A 21,004-nucleotide genomic window follows, 5' to 3' on the forward strand; every position below is an offset into this window, starting at 1 on the left:
CGGTTAAATTTCACGTCTGTGGCACGTCATCTTCGTGGTGTAGCAATTTTAATGGCCAGTAGTGTATAAGAAGTTGGAAATATGAAAATAGTCATTCTTCCTTTGCCGAACACCTGATAAAACATGGACATGAAACGTCCAACGTGGAATGTGAATAATCACAACAAAAAGCTCCTGAGGCTGCAAGAAAGCCGGCCGGAGTGCCCGGCTATTCTAGGCGCTACAGTCTGGAACCGAGCGACCGCTACGGTTGCAGGTTCGAATCCTGCCTTGGGCATGGATGTGTGTGATGTCCTTAGGTTAGTTAGGTTTAATTAGTTCTAAGTCCTAGGCGACTGATGACCTCAGATGTTAGTCGCATAGTGCTCAGAGCCATTTGAACCATTTGAACCATTGCAAGAAAACTTTCCCATACAAAGAGCCATTGCAATGGAAAAGAAGGTATTCATAGACCATTTCCGTATAACCAATAACTCTCTGATCATGCTAGCCACCAAAACAATAACAAATCCGAAATGTAACCAAGATAAATAATTAATTAATCTCCTTCTCCCCCTTCTCTCTTCGCTACCTGGTTCGCAGGAGAGCTTCTGTAAAGTTTGGAAGGTAGGAGACGAGGTACTGGCAGAAGTAAAGCTGTGACGACGGGGCGTGAGTCGTGCTTGGGTAGCTCAGTTGGTAGAGCACTTGCCCGCGAAAGGCAAAGGTCCCGAGTTCGAGTCTCGGCCCGGCACACAGTTTTAATCTGCCAGGAAGTTTCATATAAGCGCACACTCCGCTGTAGAGTGAAAATTTCATTCTACACATATATTGATCACAAAAATGGAAAGTACAAGTGATACATGCGATGTGACACATGGAGGTGACAGAACACCATAAATCGGCCAGCTGGAATAAGGAAACTAACGATTACATCTCCAGGACCACACACGTTAGTTAACAGCGCTGGAAATCGCAAGTAACACCGAACGATAAGTTTGAATTACGGAATTTGTGCTACAACAGTTGTTCGAATCTAAAAAACAAGAGCAAAACGCGACAAAATGTAATACAGCAGCATATTATATCTACCACACGTTTATTGTATGTATAAAGGGTCGCATGTATTTCAGGCTACTGATGATGCTTCCTTAATAAAAGAAGGGAAACGCGTATGGCAGTAACCAAACTGCATCTACATCTACATCTACATACATAGTCCGCAATCCACCATACGGTGCGTGGCGGAGGGTACCTCTACCGCAACTAGCATCTTCTCTCCCTGCTCCACTCCCAAACAGAAGGAGGGAAAAATGACTGCCTATATGCCTCTGTACGAGCCCTAATCTCTCTTATCTTATCTTTGTGGTCTTTCCGCGAAATGTAAGTTGGCGGCAGTAAAATTCTACTGCAGTCAGCCTCAAATGCTGGTTCTCTAAATTTCCTCAGTAGCGATTCACGAAAAGAACGCCTCCATTCCTCTAGAGACTCCCAACCGAGTTCCTGAAGCATTTCCGTAACACTCACGTGATGATCAAACCTACTAGTAACAAATGTAGCAGCCCGCCTCTGAATTGCTTCTATGTCCTCCCTCAATCCGACCTGACAGGGATTCCAAACGCTCGAGCAGTACTCAAGAATAGGTCGCACCAGCGTTCTATAAGGGGTCTCCTTTACAGATGAACCACATCTTCCCAAAATTCTACCAATGAACCGAAGACGACTATCCGCCTTCCCCACAACTGCCATTTCGTGCTTGTCCCACTCCATATCGCTCTGCAATGTTACGCCCAAATATTTAATCGACGTGACTGTGTCAAGCGCTACACTACTAATGGAGTTTTCAAACATTACGGGATTCTTTTTCCTATTCATATGCATTAATTTACATTTATCTATATTTAGAGTTAGCTGCCAAGGCGACATATATTGTAATTGTTTTACTATTTGTATATACACTCCTGGAAATGGAAAAAAGAACACACTGACACCGGTGTGTCAGACCCACCATACTTGCTCCGGACACTGCGAGAGGGCTGTACAAGCAATGATCACACGCACGGCACAGCGGACACACCAGGAACCGCGGTGTTGGCCGTCGAATGGCGCTAGCTGCGCAGCATTTGTGCACCGCCGCCGTCAGTGTCAGCCAGTTTGCCGTGGCATACGGAGCTCCATCGCAGTCTTTAACACTGGTAGCATGCCGCGACAGCGTGGACGTGAACCGTATGTGCAGTTGACGGACTTTGAGCGAGGGCGTATAGTGGGCATGCGGGAGGCCGGGTGGACGTACCGCCGAATTGCTCAACACGTGGGGCGTGAGGTCTCCACAGTACATCGATGTTGTCGCCAGTGGTCGGCGGAAGGTGCACGTGCCCGTCGACCTGGGACCGGACCGCAGGGACGCACGGATGCACGCCAAGACCGTAGGATCCTACGCAGTGCCGTAGGGGACCGCACCGCCACTTCCCAGCAAATTAGGGACACTGTTGCTCCTGGGGTATCGGCGAGGACCATTCGCAACCGTCTCCATGAAGCTGGGCTACGGTCCCGCACACCGTTAGGCCGTCTTCGGCTCACGCCCCAACATCGTGCAGCCCGCCTCCAGTGGTGTCGCGACAGGCGTGAATGGAGGGACGAATGGAGACGTGTCGTCTTCAGCGATGAGAGTCGCTTCTGCCTTGGTGCCAATGATGGTCGTATGAGTGTTTGGCGCCGTGCAGGTGAGCGCCACAATCAGGACTGCATACGACCGAGGCACACAGGGCCAACACCCGGCATCATGGTGTGGGGAGCGATCTCCTACACTGGCCGTACACCACTGGTGATCGTCGAGGGGACACTGAATAGTGCACGGTACATCCAAACCGTCATCGAACCCATCGTTCTACCATTCCTAGACCGGCAAGGGAACTTGCTGTTCCAACAGGACAATGCACGTCCGCATGTATCCCGTGCCACCCAACGTGCTCTAGAAGGTGTAAGTCAACTACCCTGGCCAGCAAGATCTCCGGATCTGTCCCCCATTGAGCATGTTTGGGACTGGATGAAGCGTCGTCTCACGCGGTCTGCACGTCCAGCACGAACGCTGGTCCAACTGAGGCGCCAGGTGGAAATGGCATGGCAAGCCGTTCCACAGGACTACATCCAGCATCTCTACGATCGTCTCCATGGGAGAATAGCAGCCTGCATTGCTGCGAAAGGTACTGTACTAGTGCCGACATTGTGCATGCTCTGTTGCCTGTGTCTATGTGCCTGTGGTTCTGTCAGTGTGATCATGTGATGTATCTGACCCCAGGAATGTGTCAATAAAGTTTCCCCTTCCTGGGACAATGAATTCACGGTGTTCTTATTTCAATTTCCAGGAGTGTATATTTAGAGTTAGCTGCCATTCTTTACACCAATCACAAATCTTGTCCAAGTCATCTTGTATCCTCCTACAGTCACTCAACGACGACACCTTCCCGTACATCACAGCATCATCAGCAAAGAGCCGCACATTGCTATCCACCCTATCCAAAAGATCATCTATGTAGATAGAAAACAACAGCGGACCTACCACACTTCCCTGGGGCACTTCAGATGATACCCTCACCTCGGATGAACACTCACCATCGAGGACAACGTACTGGGTTCTATTACTTAAGCAGTATTCGAGCCACTCACATACTTGCGAACCAATCCCATATGCTCCTACCTTAGTTAGGAGTCTGCAGTGGGGCACCGAGTCAAACGCTTTTCGGAAGTCAAGGAATATGGCATCCGTCTGATACCCTTCATTCATGGTTCGGAAGATATCATGTGAAAAAGGGGCGAGTTGCGTTTCGCAGGACCGATGCTTTCTAAAGCCGTGCTGATGCATGGACAGCAACTTCTCTGTCTCAAGGAAATTCATTATATTCCAGCTGAGACTATGTTCGAGAATCCTGCAACAAACCGATATTTAAGGACTGCCTTCAGTTAGTTGCGTAGACGACAGAAACCTCCACGAAATAGAATGTATTTGCAACTGACGACTGAATTTTATTCTGAAATATTATTATTTTAATAAATGTAGGCATCTATGGCACATTCGTAATGGTGTTGTCGCCCGGAAGTGAATCCTAGACTCGGCCAACTGTCTGTATATCCTGTCGATATGATATTGCCATGTGCGTCATGTCATCAATTCGACAATTCCAGAAGTCCAGAATATAGCGATTAGTTGCAAGTGCATATTAGCTGGGCATTCTTCGTCTCGATCCCTACCTGAAAAGTTCCACTAACGTTAGAGACACCCAATAGCCATCAAGTAGTCACACCGTGCTTCATCATCAGGAATGGCTTTCTTTTTTTTTTTTTTTCCTGAAAATAACCTCGCATAAGGGTGAAATTTTAATCAACAAAGCTCAGTCAAGCTGTACCTCTTTCAATTTCCCTCAGCGTAAACTCTTCTGATAACGACCGTTACGGAACTCCCGTTTACGACATGAAGGTAGGCGTGCTTGCACAAAGCTGCCTTGTCGGGATTCGGTTCGATTCGATGGCTGGGGTCAGAGCTGTCGGCAGAATGTCAAAGACCCGTCCGCCTGTTTGCTCCGTTCTGTTTGTCCCGAGCGCGTTCACGTTCGCGTTCAATAAGTTCGCCCTCCCCGTGGGCGTAGGGTAGACATTAAGTGGGCGGACTGGAAGGAAGGCAAACAGCCCTCTCGTGGCACAATGGCCGGCCCTGGGCCTAAGCGCTGTATATATAAAACCATGTTTATATAGAGGGAATGTTTTTTTTTTCGGGCATCCGTCCACAAACGAGCTCGTTACCGCAGCGCCGGAGTATTAAAGGCGACGGTAATTATCCCACAGCTTCCAGATTTAGCGGAGATCCTTCTCCCAGTACACCGCGGCATTATTATCCCGATATAGCTCTTAACAAGGCTTGACATTTTTAGCCGCTGCCGTCGATCATATACGGACGGCAATGCAGTAGCGGCTCTTTGTGTATAGAGATGAATTAAATGGCGTCGCTTCGACTTTGGGATTTGAAATTGCCTACCGTAGCAGAATTTTAATACTTGGACGACTGCTAAAGAGAATAGCAATGACCACTTGAAACTGGAGATTAAGAGAGAAAAACTTATTTCAATACGAAAATTTAAACCTCTATCCCGCTATATTTTGTTGATTCTTAATTGTAACATGGTTGATCGATGGTTAACAGAGAGAACATTGTGATTTCATCCGGGAAAACAGATCACACTAAAGGTGGAATGCTGCAGTGGGTTTTACCTCAGGATGCTAATTGTTCGGAGGTGGGATAAATCACAAAGGGTACAGTGGATGTAAAAAGCTAGACAGGTACGAGCAGCACTCGTATCTGGACTTTAATAAAAATGGCAAGATACTGTTAATCAGAACACAGGGAGAAGTTGTGATCTAAATGACAATAGATTCATTCATCCTTAACATTACAAGACAACAAAAATGACTAAAGGAACGTCACACAAGCATTTTTATTTGACAAACGCTTTCACTGACATGGGGTCTGTGATGGACAAAGTGATCAGCTGGGGATCGACACACGACACTAACCGGAACACTAATCGCTTTAGCCGGCCGTTTTGGCCGAGCGGTTCTAGGCGCTACAGTCTGAAACCGCGCGACCGCTACGGTCGGAGGTTCGAATCCTGCCTCGGGCATGGATGTGTGTGATGTCCTTAGGTTATTCAGGTTTAAGTAGTTTTAAGTTCTAGGGGACTGATGACCTCAGCAGTTAAGTCCCATAGTTCTCAGAGCCATTTGAACTAATCGCTTTATCTGACTTTATACACGCGAATCTGGGTTATGGCACAAAAACTACGACACCATCAAGCATCTATACTCTACACATTCAAAATAAATAAATAAATAAATAAAATAAAATTAAAAAATATGGTTCGAAAGAACAGGGTGCTGAGAAACTTATATTGGAGCCCTACGCCGAAGCACCGAATACTTTACCCTCCTGCTGGTCAGGGTGGTACACCACGATGCGGTCGGCGACTGAAGCCATGGACGGCCGCAATCTGTTTATTAATGCCACGCGCCCGAAGATTGAAAGTACGCGGTCTCGTGTTTGGTTAATTCGGAACACCTCTGAAACCTCGATCGATTCCAGTGTGCAGGTGGACCCGTTTGCTGGTCTGCCAAACCAGTTTGCCTCCGTGTCACGACTATGTGTGACGGAACATGTAAAATATTTAGACGGCCGACGCAACACAAATAAGTACACCCATGCATCACTCCTTGTGTGCGTGATGCTAGAAGCAGTGACTGACAGTTCAGAAGGTGACTGGCACAGGCTCTAAGTGGCACACTAGCAAAGGACACAAGTCTCGCCGTTTAGGTAGAGACCTGCAGTTCTTTTCTAGCGAAGCACTAGTACAAGTGAAACGCCCCCTTAGAACAGTTTATACATGACTGTGCTTAAACTGACACACAATGTTTTTAGCGCAACGCAATCTGACTTTCAAAAATCCCTACAAAAGAATGGCCCTGACTAACATTAAACTATACCTTTCAGAAATCACTTACCTCACAAAAATCTTCGTTACTCGAACTACTGCAATACAGCGAGCGCCACTACTGCCAGCTAAATAAAAGATTCAAACTACGGAAGGCACTAACTACTGATAGAGATAGTTAGCAAATGAAAGATATTAATAGAGAACAAACAATGTATTTACCTTAATATCATCACAAGTCATAATATATGTAATTTCAAAACTCCGCCATCTCTCTCCTCACATCCACCACTGCTGGCGGCTCACCTCTAACTGTGCAACGCTACGCGCTGTTCACATCCAGCTGCCGCTGCCTAACACTACAATGGCAGACAACAATGCAAACTAGCCACAGGCTGCACACAGCACAGCCAGTGATTTTCATACAGAGAGCGCTACGTGGCGGCGGCGTTACCAATATAAGAACCTAAACAGCCTACTTACATAAAGAAAACATAAACAGCCTACATACACAAGAGTGATCTTGTCTTTCTTTTGCTACCCTCCTCAGCTCGGTAGCAAAAGACCATTTACATCTTAGACTTCCCCCACTTTAACACAAGCCAATTACGAGCTGGAACGTGGCATTTTAAGCTCGGAGAGCACTCCTTGCTCTACATACACCGATTTGACCAACCAAAGACATTAAAGTGAACTGGAAGAAAATGAAAAAAGATTCTGCTTCGCAGCCTCTTTCCCACTCGTTTACACCGTGTCTTTTGCTAACAACATGACCAGGATGGAACCGCACCCCTCCATAAAAAGCTTGTTATCTCCTTTGTTGCGTAGATTTCGGAGTTTCCAAAGAACGGCCATAAACTCGCTAAACGCCTCGTGCCTTCACAAATATGTTTTGTAACAGAGACTGGACATCTGGGCGCCAGTGACCTGTCCAACGGAAATTCGCAGAACGCTCGCAGTTGTCTCGTCGGCTTCCTGCCTACCAAGGGCCCATCCTCCCCTCTATTGCCAGTCTACAATGTGCCAGCCATTGTTACGTCGCATTGTGTTGCGTTGAAAATTAATACATCTCTTGATGATTGACATGGAGATGCCTGGCCCACCACAGGCAGCCTCAGAACACTGTTTCCTCTCCTCGGAGAAGGACAAGGGTAGTACTTTACTGAGCGGAGCTAGAAAAAGAATTCATTGTTGTTGTTGTGGTCTTCAGTCCTGAGACTGGTTTGATGCAGCTCTCCATGCTACCATATCCTGTGCAAGCTTCTTCATCTCCCAGTACCTACTGCAACCTACATCCTTCTGAATCTGCTTAGTGTATTCATCTCTTGGTCTCCCCCTACGATTTTTACCCTCCACGCTGCCCTCCAATACTAAATTGGTGATCCCTTGATGCCTCAGAACATGTCCTACCAACCGATCCCTTCTTCTGGTCAAGTTGTGCCACAAACTTCTCTTCTCCCCAATCCTATTCAATACTTCCTCATTAGTTATGTGATCTACCCATCTAATCTTCAGCATTCTTCTGTAGTACCACATTTCGAAAGCTTCTATTCTTTTCTTGTCCAAACTATTTACCGTCCATGTTTCACTTCCATACATGGCTACACTCCATACAAATACTTTCAGAAATGACTTCCTGACACTTAAGTCTATACTCGATGTTAACAAATTTCTCTTCTTCAGAAACGCTTTCCTTGCCCGCATCTCGTGGTCGTGCGGTAGCGTTCTCGCTTCCCACGCCCGGGTTCCCGGGTTCGATTCCCGGCGGGGTCAGGGATTTTCTCTGCCTCGTGATGGCTGGGTGTTGTGTGCTGTCCTTAGGTTAGTTAGGTTTAAATAGTTCTAAGTTCTAGGGGACTGATGACCATAGATGTTAAGTCCCATAGTGCTCAGAGCCATTTGAACCAAACGCTTTCCTTGCCATTGCCAGTCTACATTTTATATCCTCTTTACTTCGACCATCATCAGTTATTTTTCTCCCCAAATAGCAAAACTCCTTTACTACTTTAAGTGTATCATTTCCTAATCGAATTCCCTCAGCATCACCCGACTTAATTCGTCTACATTCCATTATCCTTGTTTTGCTTTTGTTGATGTTCATCTTATATCCTCCTTTCAAGACACTATCCATTCCGTTCAACTGCTCTTCCAAGTCCTTTGCGGTCTCTGACAGAATTACAATGTCATCGGCGAATCTCAAAGTTTTTATTTCTTCTCCATGGATTTTAATACCTACTCCGAATTTTTCTTTTGTTTCCTTTACTGCTTGCTCAATATACAGATTGAATAACATCGGGGCGAGGCTACAACCCTGTCTTACTCCCTTCCCTACGAGACTGGAATAGAAGGGAGAACCGACAGAGGTACTGAAGGTACCCTCCGCCACACACCGTCAGGTGGCTTGCGGAGTATGGATGTAGATGTAGATGTAGAACCACTGCTTCTCTTTCATGTCCCTCGACTCTTATAACTGCCATCTGGTTTCTGTACAAATTGTAAATAGCCTTTCGCTCCCTGTATTTTACCCCTGCCACCTTTAGAATTTGAAAGAGAGTATTCCAGTCAACATTGTCAAAAGCTTTCTCTAAGTCTACAAATGCTAGAAACGTAGGTTTGTCTTTCCTTAATCTTTCTTCTAAGATAAGTCGTAAGGTCAGTATTGCCTCACGTGTTCCAGTATTTCTACGGAATCCAAACTGATCTTCTCCGAGATCGACTTCTACTAGTTTTTCCATTCGTCTGTAAAGAATTCGTGTTAGTATTTTGCAACTGTGGCTTATTAAACTGATTGTTCGGTAATTTTCACATCTGTCAACACCTGCTTTCTTTGGGATTGGAATTATGTCATTATGTCGCTTAATTCTGTGAGCAGGAGAGCAAAAATGAGAAGTTGCTCCGCCCTCTATCTTAGCCGATGAGACGAATAGTGACGCACACAGGGCCAAGCTTTAACTGTGTAAGAATAATTCAGAAGTTTGGTTTGGGATCCACTCTTATGGAGCTCCATTTACATCTAATGCACGCCCAGTTTTCTTCCCGATAGTATGGACCCCTACCAAGCTACAGTCGATCCCTGTGGGTCGATATGGACTACTTTGGAAGTTACTGCTCTACAGCTTGTTCCTTCTCTTGTGAATGTTTGTCACTGTCTCGTTTTCATAATACAATAACTCTGTAACAGCACGTTGCTTCAAGCGAACATCAAGTGCAGTAGCCATCTTTAGTCAGCGCTACGACAGCACGACTTGCGGGGACAGGTTGAACTAAATTTATATACAAGCAGGAAAAACGTTTCTATGTCCTCTTTGACTAGCAAAGATGTAGAGCCAAAGTTGGATCTTTGAGGAAATGTTGTGCATTTATTTTGAAGTCACTCTCGTATTTCATCGAATACAAAATTGGTATGAGAACAGCGGAGGAGACACGAAAAGAATTTCTCCTCCAGTGAACTGGCGGTTAAGAACATGGTTGTACAGGCACCGCTGTCTGATTACCCTGCCGGCCGCGGTGGTCTAGCGGTTCTGGCGTTGCAGTCCGGAACCGCGGGACTGCTACGGTCGCTGGTTCGAATCCTGCCTCGGGCATGGGTGTGTGTGATGTCCTTAGGTTAGTTAGGTTTAAGTAGTTCTAGTTATAGGGGACTTATGACCTAAGATGTTGAGTTCCATAGTGCTCAGAGCCATTTGAACCATTTTCTGATTACCCTGCTTGTGCACTGATCCAAGACGCAATATCTCAAAAGTCCGGTAAAAACGACGAAGGGCAGAAAGGATACAGAGCATGGGTTACCTCCACTGAACATTACGCCTGCCGTGAAATACGGCGTGGAAAGATCCGACCTTTACCGAAATATAGGACACTGAATATTTCGAACGTAAGGATAAACTGCGCCAAAGCAAAGCTGCGGTCCACTACCGGTAATAGAAGCTGATACGTCTTCGATAATGCCGTGGCGAAACGGCAGATAAATATTGTTATGGCCAAAGGCCATCCGTTAAGTGTGAAAAACATTGGGCAGCACTGTTAACAAGTGATAAATTGGCAAGGAAAATTTTGCAACTCGTAAGATTTTTTCGATGCTTATTTACTTAACGGCGCCATGCGATTGATTGCTGTGTTTAAACTTTCGTGATATGTAGACATCATTCCATATAACCATCTCAGCGACAGCACAAGAAATCCGTTGTGAGACAATTACTTGTGCTTCCGGTCAGGACCACTCTGTGAGCCACAAATAAGCCACCGTAGCAGCATTCCGAAATTTTCACGTCGCTGCTGTTCAGGTTTTCTTTCAGTGGTGCATTGATATCGTTCTTATTTCGTTGCGAACATTGCATCACTCTTGTCCATGGCGTCTCTTGGCATACCTCACGCGATAAGTCCCTTAACAGGTAGCGAGATAGAATGCTTCCGAATTTGACTGCATTTTGTAAGTACATTCCATTTTGTTCGAGATACTTTCGTCTTTCCCCTTCGAATCTTTCTTATCTTACTTCACCTCTTTCTTTTATAATTAGACACCTATCTTCCTTTTCGTTTTGTTTAACATTCCGCTCTTCATCAACTACACCATCGAGAACAGGTTTGATTCGAGAACACTTTTCGCCACAAGTGACATGTCATTTGTTCTCCTCCGTCCCCCTCCCCCCCCCCCCCCACACCCCATTTTCGCCACCTGTCAAAATAACTCCAAATCTAATTATCCTGACATTGCATAGCATAAACATATTTCTAAATCTTATTCTAGTGCCACATATTAAGAGAAGAAACCATTAATTTCCATTTAAGGCAATTCCTGAGATCTTCAAAAACTTGTGTTATTATGTACAGAATGTAGCTTGTATAAGTGCAGATTTCTCTTTTGGTGATTAAGGGCGGTGTACTGAACAACATTAAATCATTATTTATGTCATTTACAGACTAATAAGTATAGCTATTACAAGTCTTATGTTTTTAGATTGGGTAGTTGAGTTGTTTTGAAAATCAGCCTTAAGCAAACACAATTTGTTTATTTTACACTCCTGGAAATGGAAAAGAGAACACATTGACACCGGTGTGTCAGACCCACCATACTTGCGAGAGGGCTGTACAAGCAATGATCACACGCACGGCACAGCGGACACACCAGGAACCGCGGTGTTGGCCGTCGAATGGCGCTAGCTGCGCAGCATTTGTGCACCGCCGCCGTCAGTGTCAGCCAGTTTGCCGTGGCATACGGAGCTCCATCGCAGTCTTTAACACTGGTAGCATGCCGCGACAGCGTGGACGTGAACCGTATGTGCAGTTGACGGACTTTGAGCGAGGGCGTATAGTGGGCATGCGGGAGGCCGGGTGGACGTACCGCCGAATTGCCCAACACGTGGGGCGTGAGGTCTCCACAGTACATCGATGTTGTCGCCAGTGGTCGGCGGAAGGTGCACGTGCCCGTCGACCTGGGACCGGACCGCAGCGACGCACGGATGCACGCCAAGACCGTAGGATCCTACGCAGTGCCGTAGGGGACCGCACCGCCACTTCCCAGCAAATTAGGGACACTGTTGCTCCTGGGGTATCGGTGAGGACCAATCGCAACCGTCTCCATGAAGCTGGGCTACGGTCCCGCACACCGTTAGGCCGTCTTCCGCTCACGCCCCAACATCATGCATCCCGCCTCCAGTGGTGTCGCGACAGGCGTGAATGGAGGGACGAATGGAGACGTGTCGTCTTCAGCGATGAGAGTCGCTTCTGCCTTGGTGCCAATGATGGTCGTATGCGTGTTTGGCGCCGTGCAGGTGAGCGCCACAATCAGGACTGCATATGACCGAGGCACACAGGGCCAACACCCGGCATCATGGTGTGGGGAGCGATCTCCTACACTGGCCGTACACCACTGGTGATCGTCGAGGGGACACTGAATAGTGCACGGTACATCCAAACCGTCATCGAAGCCATCGTTCTACCATTCCTAGACCGGCAAGGGAACTTGCTGTTCCAACAGGACAATGCACGTCCGCATGTATCCCGTGCCACCCAACGCGCTCTAGAAGGTGTAAGTCAACTACCGTGGCCAGCAAGATCTCCGGATCTGTCCCCCATTGAGCATGTTTGGGACTGGATGAAGCGTCGTCTCACGCGGTCTGCACGTCCAGCACGAACGCTGGTCCAACTGAGGCGCCAGGTGGAAATGGCATGGCAAGCCGTTCCACAGGACTACATCCAGCATCTCTACGATCGTCTCCATGGGAGAATAGCACCCTACATTGCTGCGAAAGGTGGATATACCCTGTACTAGTGCCGACATTGTGCATGCTCTGTTGCCTGTGTCTATGTGCCTGTGGGTCTGGCAGTGTGATCATGTGATGTATCTGACCCCAGGAATGTGTCAATAAAGTTTCCCCTTCCTGGGACAATGAATTCACGGTGTTCTTATTTCAATTTCCAGGAGTGTAGTATTTACCCAGACATGTTTCGACACCTGTATGTCATCTTCTGTGGGTCAAATTTTATTTCTGTAAAGTACAATATGAAACTTTTGATAATTTAACTGTTGTAGGCCTAAGAATTACAACATGTGCAATTTGCTTTGTTTTGTTTCGATGCTCACGTTAAAATTACATCGCTAAATTAACTGCGTTATTATACACTGGTTTTTGCGCTCTTTATCGTCGACTTTTTGACAGCATGTTATCTGAAAACTAGCCAAGAGGAAAATTAACACGTATTTATGAAAACTGTTTCATGGATAGAGGTTATGTGGGTTTCTGTACTTAGACTTTTTCGTCCTGTTGTGTGTGTGTTTGGTGTCTCGATCAGTGGCTATTCAGTGTACCGTTTCCACACGGTTTCTCACACAATTTTTGCTCACAATTTTTCTGTAAGTTGACTGCATTGTTGTTTATTTAATTACAACCCAGGTTCCGTCCTTTTATGCCATTTTCAAGTGTCTGAGTTTACGTCATTAACATAAATTGCAGGAGATCAAGCTTGAAATGTAAAGTCATCGTCGTGTAATAACAGCAATAAATAATAGATAATAATAAAAGATGAACACATATCCTTTTATATCCCAAAGTAAACCTGTTTTTATGAAATATGACGTGCTCCCACTATTATTTACTGATCTTTTTACACTATTATGATTTTACAGCTGGCATTTCGCGGGGAGCGAATATTTTTCTTAGCGTGTGGGCAATTTTAAACTTGATGTCCTGCAATATATCTTAATGACATAAACACGATCACTTGGAAATGGCATAAGAGGCCGAAACTTGGGCCGTAATTAAATAAACAAGAGTACAGTCAAATGACGGTGTGTTCACTTAAGAATTATTGTATGACTGTTGCTGAGCAACATCAAAAACTGTTTATCTCTTGATTTATTTCATTGTCATAGATAAGAAGTCTTCAAATGTTATTTGCGCCGAATGAAGTTGTCACTGGATTTTTCTTTAACTTCTTTGGCTTCTGAATTTGTTTTAAGAGTTCTGCCGGCTTACTACTGATTCTTTCTCCCCCGAATGCCAAAATATTCTGGAGAAATAATCACCGTAATAAGAGAAATCATAACTCGCTCGGAACGATTTAGGTGTTCATCTTTCCCACGTGTTATACGGGAGCGGAACGATAGACAAATACCGAACCCTTAGGTATGAACTGCAAAGTAACGATCTAGATGAACCTTCTTCTGGCTGAATACAGGAACAGATTATGACTGCTTCTGTTACCTTTCGTAACAGTTCTCGATTTCAGCTTTTTTCACTTGTTTTTAAATATCGTACAGATGTATTTTCGAAGATTGTGTACAATGTTTCATCATGAACTCTCCGTGGTAATTGTGTTCCTCGCTTCCATGACATAAATATTTCATAAGCTATAGGTGCGGTGCACGAAAAGAATGTCTGACGAGACAGGGTGACAAGTTCACTCTAAAGTGAAGGTGTTTATACAGCTGACATGGTCGTTAAAATTCCTGGTATCGTAGGTGCGTTTCGTCAATTCCAGCAGTTTGTCGGCTTCCGTATTAAGGTCATCATTTACGTACATTATTCGTACGTTGCCACCAAAACATTACATTTCGCGCATGGTAAATGCGCCATCCTCAAGTTTCGAACGTGAAGCGGGAGGATCAAAATTTGTGGGAAGTAGTGTTAAGATACTCCACGATTCTGTTACGCCTATACGTAATATTATTATTCGGCATGGAATGCCACGGATGTTTGCGTGAAAAAAGAAAAGAAGAAAATACAGCGTCCGGGATGAGCCCACAGCTTCTTATACATAGTCAGCTCACTGCCGTATTTTTAAATGAAATCAATGCAGTTTTCACAAGAAATAACATTAAAGATTGAAAATAATAAATAAACTGCTTCTTCACAAAGTCCAGAGAATCTAATTGAGAGCTAAAACTCCTCTTGCTAACATAAAAACCTTCTTTAATACCAGATTTTCCTGATAGGTAAAAATTCTTCTGGGAACGAAGGTTGGGTTGTCGGTCGTCGCATTGTAATGTTTGAAGTGTTGAGGTGTCAGATAGACGCATGGTGTTTTCCATTGTTAACAACCTTCGCTACAGAAAAATAGTTTAAAACACATGCCAATACTTAGTCTCACTGAGTATAAAACATACACGACTGACCTCTAAAATTGCTACGCCACGAAATGACGTGCTACAGACGCGAAATTTAACCGACAGGAAGAAGATGCTGTGATGTGCAAATGATTAGCTTTTCAGAGCATTCACACAAGGTTGGCGCCGGTGGTGACACCTACAACGTGCTGACTGTGGAAAGTTTTCAACCGATTTCTCATACACAAACAGCAGTTGACCGGCGTTGCCTGGTGAAACGTTGTTGTGATGCCACGTGTAAGGAGGAGAAATGCGTACCGTCACGTTTCTGACTTTGATAAAGGTCGAATCGTAGCCTATCGCGATTGCGGTTTATCGTATCGCGACATTGCTGCTCGCGTTGGTCGAGATCCAATGACTGTTAGCAGAATATGGAATTGGTGGGTTCAGGAGGGTAATACGGAACGCCGTACTGGATCCCAACGGCCTCGTATCACTAGCAGTCGAGATGACAGGCATCTTATCCGCATGGCTGTAACGGATCGTGCAGCCACGTCTCGATCCCTGAGTCAACAGATGGGGACGTTTGCAAGACAACAACCATCTGCACGAACAGTTCGACGACGTTTGCAGCAGCATGGACTATCAGCTCGGAGACCATGGCTGCAGTTACCCATGACGCTGCATCACAGACAGGAGCGCCTACGATGGTGTACTCAACGACGAACCTGGGTGCACGAATGGCAAAACGTCATTTTTTCGGATGCATCCAGGTTCTGTTTACAGCATCATGATGGTCGCATCCGTGTTTGGCGACATCGCGGTGAACCCACATTGGAAGCGTGTATTCGTCATCGCCATACTGGCGTATCACCCCGCGTGATGGTATGGGGTGCCATTGGTTACACGTCTCGGTCACCTCTTGTTCGCACTGACGGCACTTTGAACAGTGGACGTTACATTTCAGATGTGTTACGACCCGTGGCTCTACCCTTCATTCGATCCCTGCGAAACCCTACATTTCAGCAGGATAATGCACGACCGCATGTTGCAGGTCCTGTACGAGCGTTTCTGGATACAGGAAATGTTCGACTGCTGCCCTGGCCAGCATATTCTCCATACCTCTCACCAATGGTGGCCGAGCAACTGGCTCGTCACAATACGCCAGTCACTACTCTTAATGAACTGTGGTATCGCGTTGAAGCTGCATGGGCATCTGTACCTTTACACGCCATCCTAGCTCTGTTTCACTCAATGCCCAGGCGTATCAAGGCCGTTATTAGGGCCAGAGGTGGTTGTTCTGGGTACTGATTTCTTAGGATCTATGCACCCAAATTGCGTGGAAATGTAATAACATGTCAGTTGTAGTATAATATATTTGTCCAATGAATACCCATTTATCATCTGCATTTCTTCTGGGTGTAGCAATTTTAATGTCCAGTTGTGTAGATAGCCCTCAGCCTTCAGCGGGCTTCGTTTCGCAACACCTCCGTCTATGAAATCCATGTTGAGTCCTACAGAAGATATTTTATTTTTACGAAAACGCCATAGCTCATGAGCCTGAAACGTGTCGTGCAATTCCATAACGGATTGACGTCAGTGATACAGACCTATAATAACGTGCGTTCTTGGAAAGGGGAACGACCTTCGCTTTTCTTCCAGCCGCTTGCAACCGGTCGTAGCTTCATCAGCCTAAGATGAGCTATTGCTAGAAGGCATAGTCTATGTAGAACCGCAGAGAAATGTGACCTGATGCAGATGTCTCTCCACAGTTGGGCCGTTTTGGTTGATTTTCCGTCCTCTTATCTCAATATCTGCCATTTCAGCGTTCGCACCATGATCAAATCGAAGAACCATATTACGTACAATCCTTTGAAATGATACAATTTCGGAAAATGGAATTTCATGTTTCTACACTATGTCATCTTCCGTTCGGAGCCAGTGCAGTCACTGGCCGATTGAATAGATGGTTTTGATCCTTTAACTTCCTACGGTATTTTATTCCTATCTTTTGTCAGTTGGTCGGCAGAATTGTACTTTTTAGTTCCTTGAACACTTCTCGCATGGCTCTCTTTACGCTAATTTTGGCTTTCTTCCAGTTTTTGTTGCTCAACAAGGCTTTGACATCGCATTAATCTGTGACTAAATACTCACTGTTTACAGGAAAGTTTCTACCCTTTGCAACTGTGCTACGACGGGCCTTTCGATTCTTCTCAGTCTTGCTCCCTTCTTACATTTATAAAGTGTATTGTGAAAAAGATTCTTTTCGAGGTTTAGGAGATTCAGTCCTCTGTGAGCATGTTATTTTAAACTGCAGGTAATCGCCGCCAGATTTCCACATTTTGAACGAATTTATCCACACTGTCTGTAAAATATTTTTTATTAAAAGTCACGACCGGTTTCTCGTCAATTCAAGACGCATCCTCAGGTGACAGAAATTCATCAAGTCATTGCAGAAAGATAAGTGCCTAAGAGCGACTCTCCATTGTTCACGTCAAGTTATAAACAAGTAGCTGACCACGGACTACCGCTTTTAGCGCGTTATTTGTTTATAAGTTGACGCGAAAGATGGGGAGTGGCTCTAAGGCAGTTATCTTTCCGCTATGACTTGTTAAAAATAATCTCTATCACCTGAGGACTGACGCGAAGCGGGTCGTATTTGTTAAAATGTATTTTACAGCCAGTGCGGATCATTTAATTTAGAATCATTCTTTTGTGTTCAGCAAGACTGAATCTGAGTCATTTCTTGAATATGTAGATGATTTAAGCTTCGTTTGCTTTGATTCTTCAGCACTCTTCCAAGTTGCTCCGTATCTACATTATTCTACGGTGGCGTAAGAAGGAACTGAAAGTTTATTGTAAAATAATGTACAGCATCTCGTGTGGTTCTTAAATTGCATTGACCACCATATTATTGTCATACAGGTGAAACGGGCCTTCTAGTATTAGAACGTGACTATTCCTTGTGAAGTTGTACGGACGGTCTGACCGGAATAGTTGCTCCCGTACTGAAAAGGAGCATCGTAAATTCCAGGGATTATGAAACCGACACTGTCTTTTACGGGGAGAATCATAGCTCTTATCCTTTGGAGAGGTCGGGAAATAGGTCTTGCGTTGTTTACCCACGATCCAACCTATTTCGCTAGCCGTAGCAGCACAAAAAGGACGGAGCGCAACAGGTGGACCAGCTCTTGGTTGGTGAATGTACTTGAGTTTGCTTTTACTGAAGAGTCCTAATTTAAAATCGGGAGCCTTATAGACGTTTTCTCGGAATTTGTTCTTCATTTCTTTTCGTCGGAATCCAAGTGCCCCCAGTAAGAACCAGTTGTCGCTCTGTACGTCGATGCATTTGAAATCGCTCTCTGCTGGATTGGGTCACAGGAGGCCATGCGCGCTGAATTGTGAGGCGGTGTACGCTATCTTTAGGTGTACATATCGATCGACCCTCATATTTACTTTACCTTTTGTAGTGGGACGAAATTGAAGCGTCACCCATCCACCAGTGTCAGCCCAGTTTGCAGGTGAATATAAGTTTAATTTAGTTTTTGTTTATGTATTTTTTGTAATATTTTGTAATGGTTGTGAATTGCCTAAAGTTTGTATTTTTTATGTTTCATGTACGGAGAGGGCGGCGCAACGAACGGAGACAGCATCTTCGCTGCCGCGACCAGAGAGAAAATTGCTGGCCACTATACGTCGCGGGTCGACAGCCAAAGAGCAACAGAAGATCCTGGAACCGAGTTGTTGCGTCGTGCTTCTAAAAATAAAATAATTGAGAATTTGAAATGTTTTGTACAACAATGATATCGTAGGAAGTTTAATCTTATTGAAAATGTTAGTTTTGTCTTGTCAAGGCTCAGGTTCACGTCTGTATGTAGGAAGATAATAAACTGGTGGATGCTATTAAAGTTGAAATACGTGTTCTGAGGATTTATTTATGAAGAATTATGTGAATGAATTAATAATATATTTGACGAGATTACTGAATTTTGACAGTGTTCATCGCGACTTTGAATCTCAAAGTTTATTTAATGTGGTTCTAATATCGATTAAATTAAGATAAAGTGTATCAATGTAATTTCTGAGGAGAAACAAACGACGTCAAAAATTGAAAAAGTTCACGCAAACCAATTGGCCCGAGTGACGTAATTCTGTGCATACGACTCAAATGATGTTTTACAGTTTCGTTCAAGAACCATTCTGAGACAATTTAAAAAGAATATAAATAATTTTGGAGTGGGTTGTAACTGACGTAGGTGACGAAGTCTGCACATGGTCATATGTCGAAAGAAAATCATTTATAAGAAACTTACGTCGTTACACTACACTTTCCACTATGACATCTCTAAATGGCAACTTTCCTTCTGTCACCATCTCCAACGCATCAGCATACTGGGACTCTTTGTCATCGAGGAGGCCGTGTGGGTCAGAATGCGCGACAGTAACTTCAACCGGGACATCAGCTGGATATCGAAGTGGGTTCGCTACTTTGAGAGACTTGAGAGCCATTTTTTTTTTACCTCTCAACTCACGCCAATAGTGTCGCATATATCGATACGATTTGTGACAGAATCACGACAGTCAGTTCTTGTTGAGGGTATCGTCGAAAACTTGTGTTTTTATTTTAATTGGATGCAAGGAGAATACTGAGAATATCTTACGAAAGAATGCTGGAGCAGAAACTTCGCTCTATATCCCTGGATTTTGCACTGATTTAGGGACACAACGAAAAACCTAAAAGGGTAATATGAGTGATGCAGGATACGAGGCTAAGCTACTCGTGAAGGACTTGTGAGGTGGTCATGTAATTTAGATTTTTGTATGTCATCGATGTGCATGTCAGAGAGAGAGAGAGAGAGAGAGAGAGAGAGAGCAAGTCGCGTTACTGTTAAACAATTTTTGGTGTTGTCGTGGTACAGTCTTTGCCTCTGCAGTTTGATACTTTAAATGCGAACATTTTACGTTACACTTTGCCGTGACTGTTGTTGACATGTAATGAAACAATAAGTTTACTGTTACCAATCACTGTTTATTTATCTCCACGACGCGTTTCAAAAGCTTAAACCTCCATCATAAGGTGGATTTACATTTGTTAGTAAGACACGCGTGTGTGTGTGAATGTGTGTTGTGTTAAGACTATTTTTGGAGGAACTTATGGAACTGTCTGGTGGAGACACAAAACACTACTTCAGAACATGGTTTTGGGTCTTTTGACAACAAACTAAACGTATATCTAAAGGTAAACATAAAATAAGTAAAATAGAATACCTCCAGTGGTCACAGGTTCCTTTTACTGTCGTAACATATCGCAATTATACTGTGATATTTTGTAAACAAATATAACGGCCGGAAACTATTAGTTGCAATAATCATATAGCAGAAGAGAAGCATTATCACAAAGTACAAAGAATGTACATCACAACAACATTATAGCATGATTAGGTTTTAAAGGATTCTGGAGATCTTTGTTTTGAGATGTTGAATCTATGCGTTGGAATAAATATTTCAGGTGGTATATAAACCCGATTTTGTTAATTTTATATACCTTAAACAACAGTAAACTTGTTATTTCACTTGATGCAGTCTGACACATTCCTAGTTGAAGTGTGGTAGGTGACGGACGTATTCTGTAGTGCTGTGTCGACTTGTGATTGTATCTATTAGATGAAGAAAGATTGATTGTAAAGGACAGCAAGGATGAATATGATTGAAAAGTGAAAGGAATATAAATTTTAAATAATTCCATTATTTTGGAAGAGAAGTTGTTTGAGGTAAGATGGCAGCACTGCGCAGATAGGAATGATTACGATCAGCTGGTTACCTTGCTCAGAGCTGAGAGAAGGACCACCCCACTTACCCGAGTCATGCTTTGACATATCTGTCTTTTTGAATACATACTTAGTTTTAAAATCGTTGTCTTGGAATATCATTTCATAGGAAAGGTTACTCTCCCCACCCCACTGTTTTTCAGTACACATTACCACATGCAATAGTTTGCATACGT

At 44.4% G+C, this 21,004-nt stretch overlaps 1 non-coding gene across 1 annotated transcript; it reads left to right on the forward strand.

Moving 5' to 3' along the window:
• The first annotated feature begins 659 nt into the window (after positions 1-659).
• Positions 660-734, forward strand: Trnas-cga (transfer RNA serine (anticodon CGA)). Its single transcript has one exon. It is a non-coding gene; the product is annotated as a tRNA-Ser (tRNA).
• Positions 735-21,004: the final 20,270 nt, after the last annotated feature.

This window comes from Schistocerca cancellata, chromosome 2, assembly GCF_023864275.1.
Source record: "Schistocerca cancellata isolate TAMUIC-IGC-003103 chromosome 2, iqSchCanc2.1, whole genome shotgun sequence".
NCBI classification, from domain to species: domain Eukaryota; kingdom Metazoa; phylum Arthropoda; class Insecta; order Orthoptera; family Acrididae; genus Schistocerca; species Schistocerca cancellata.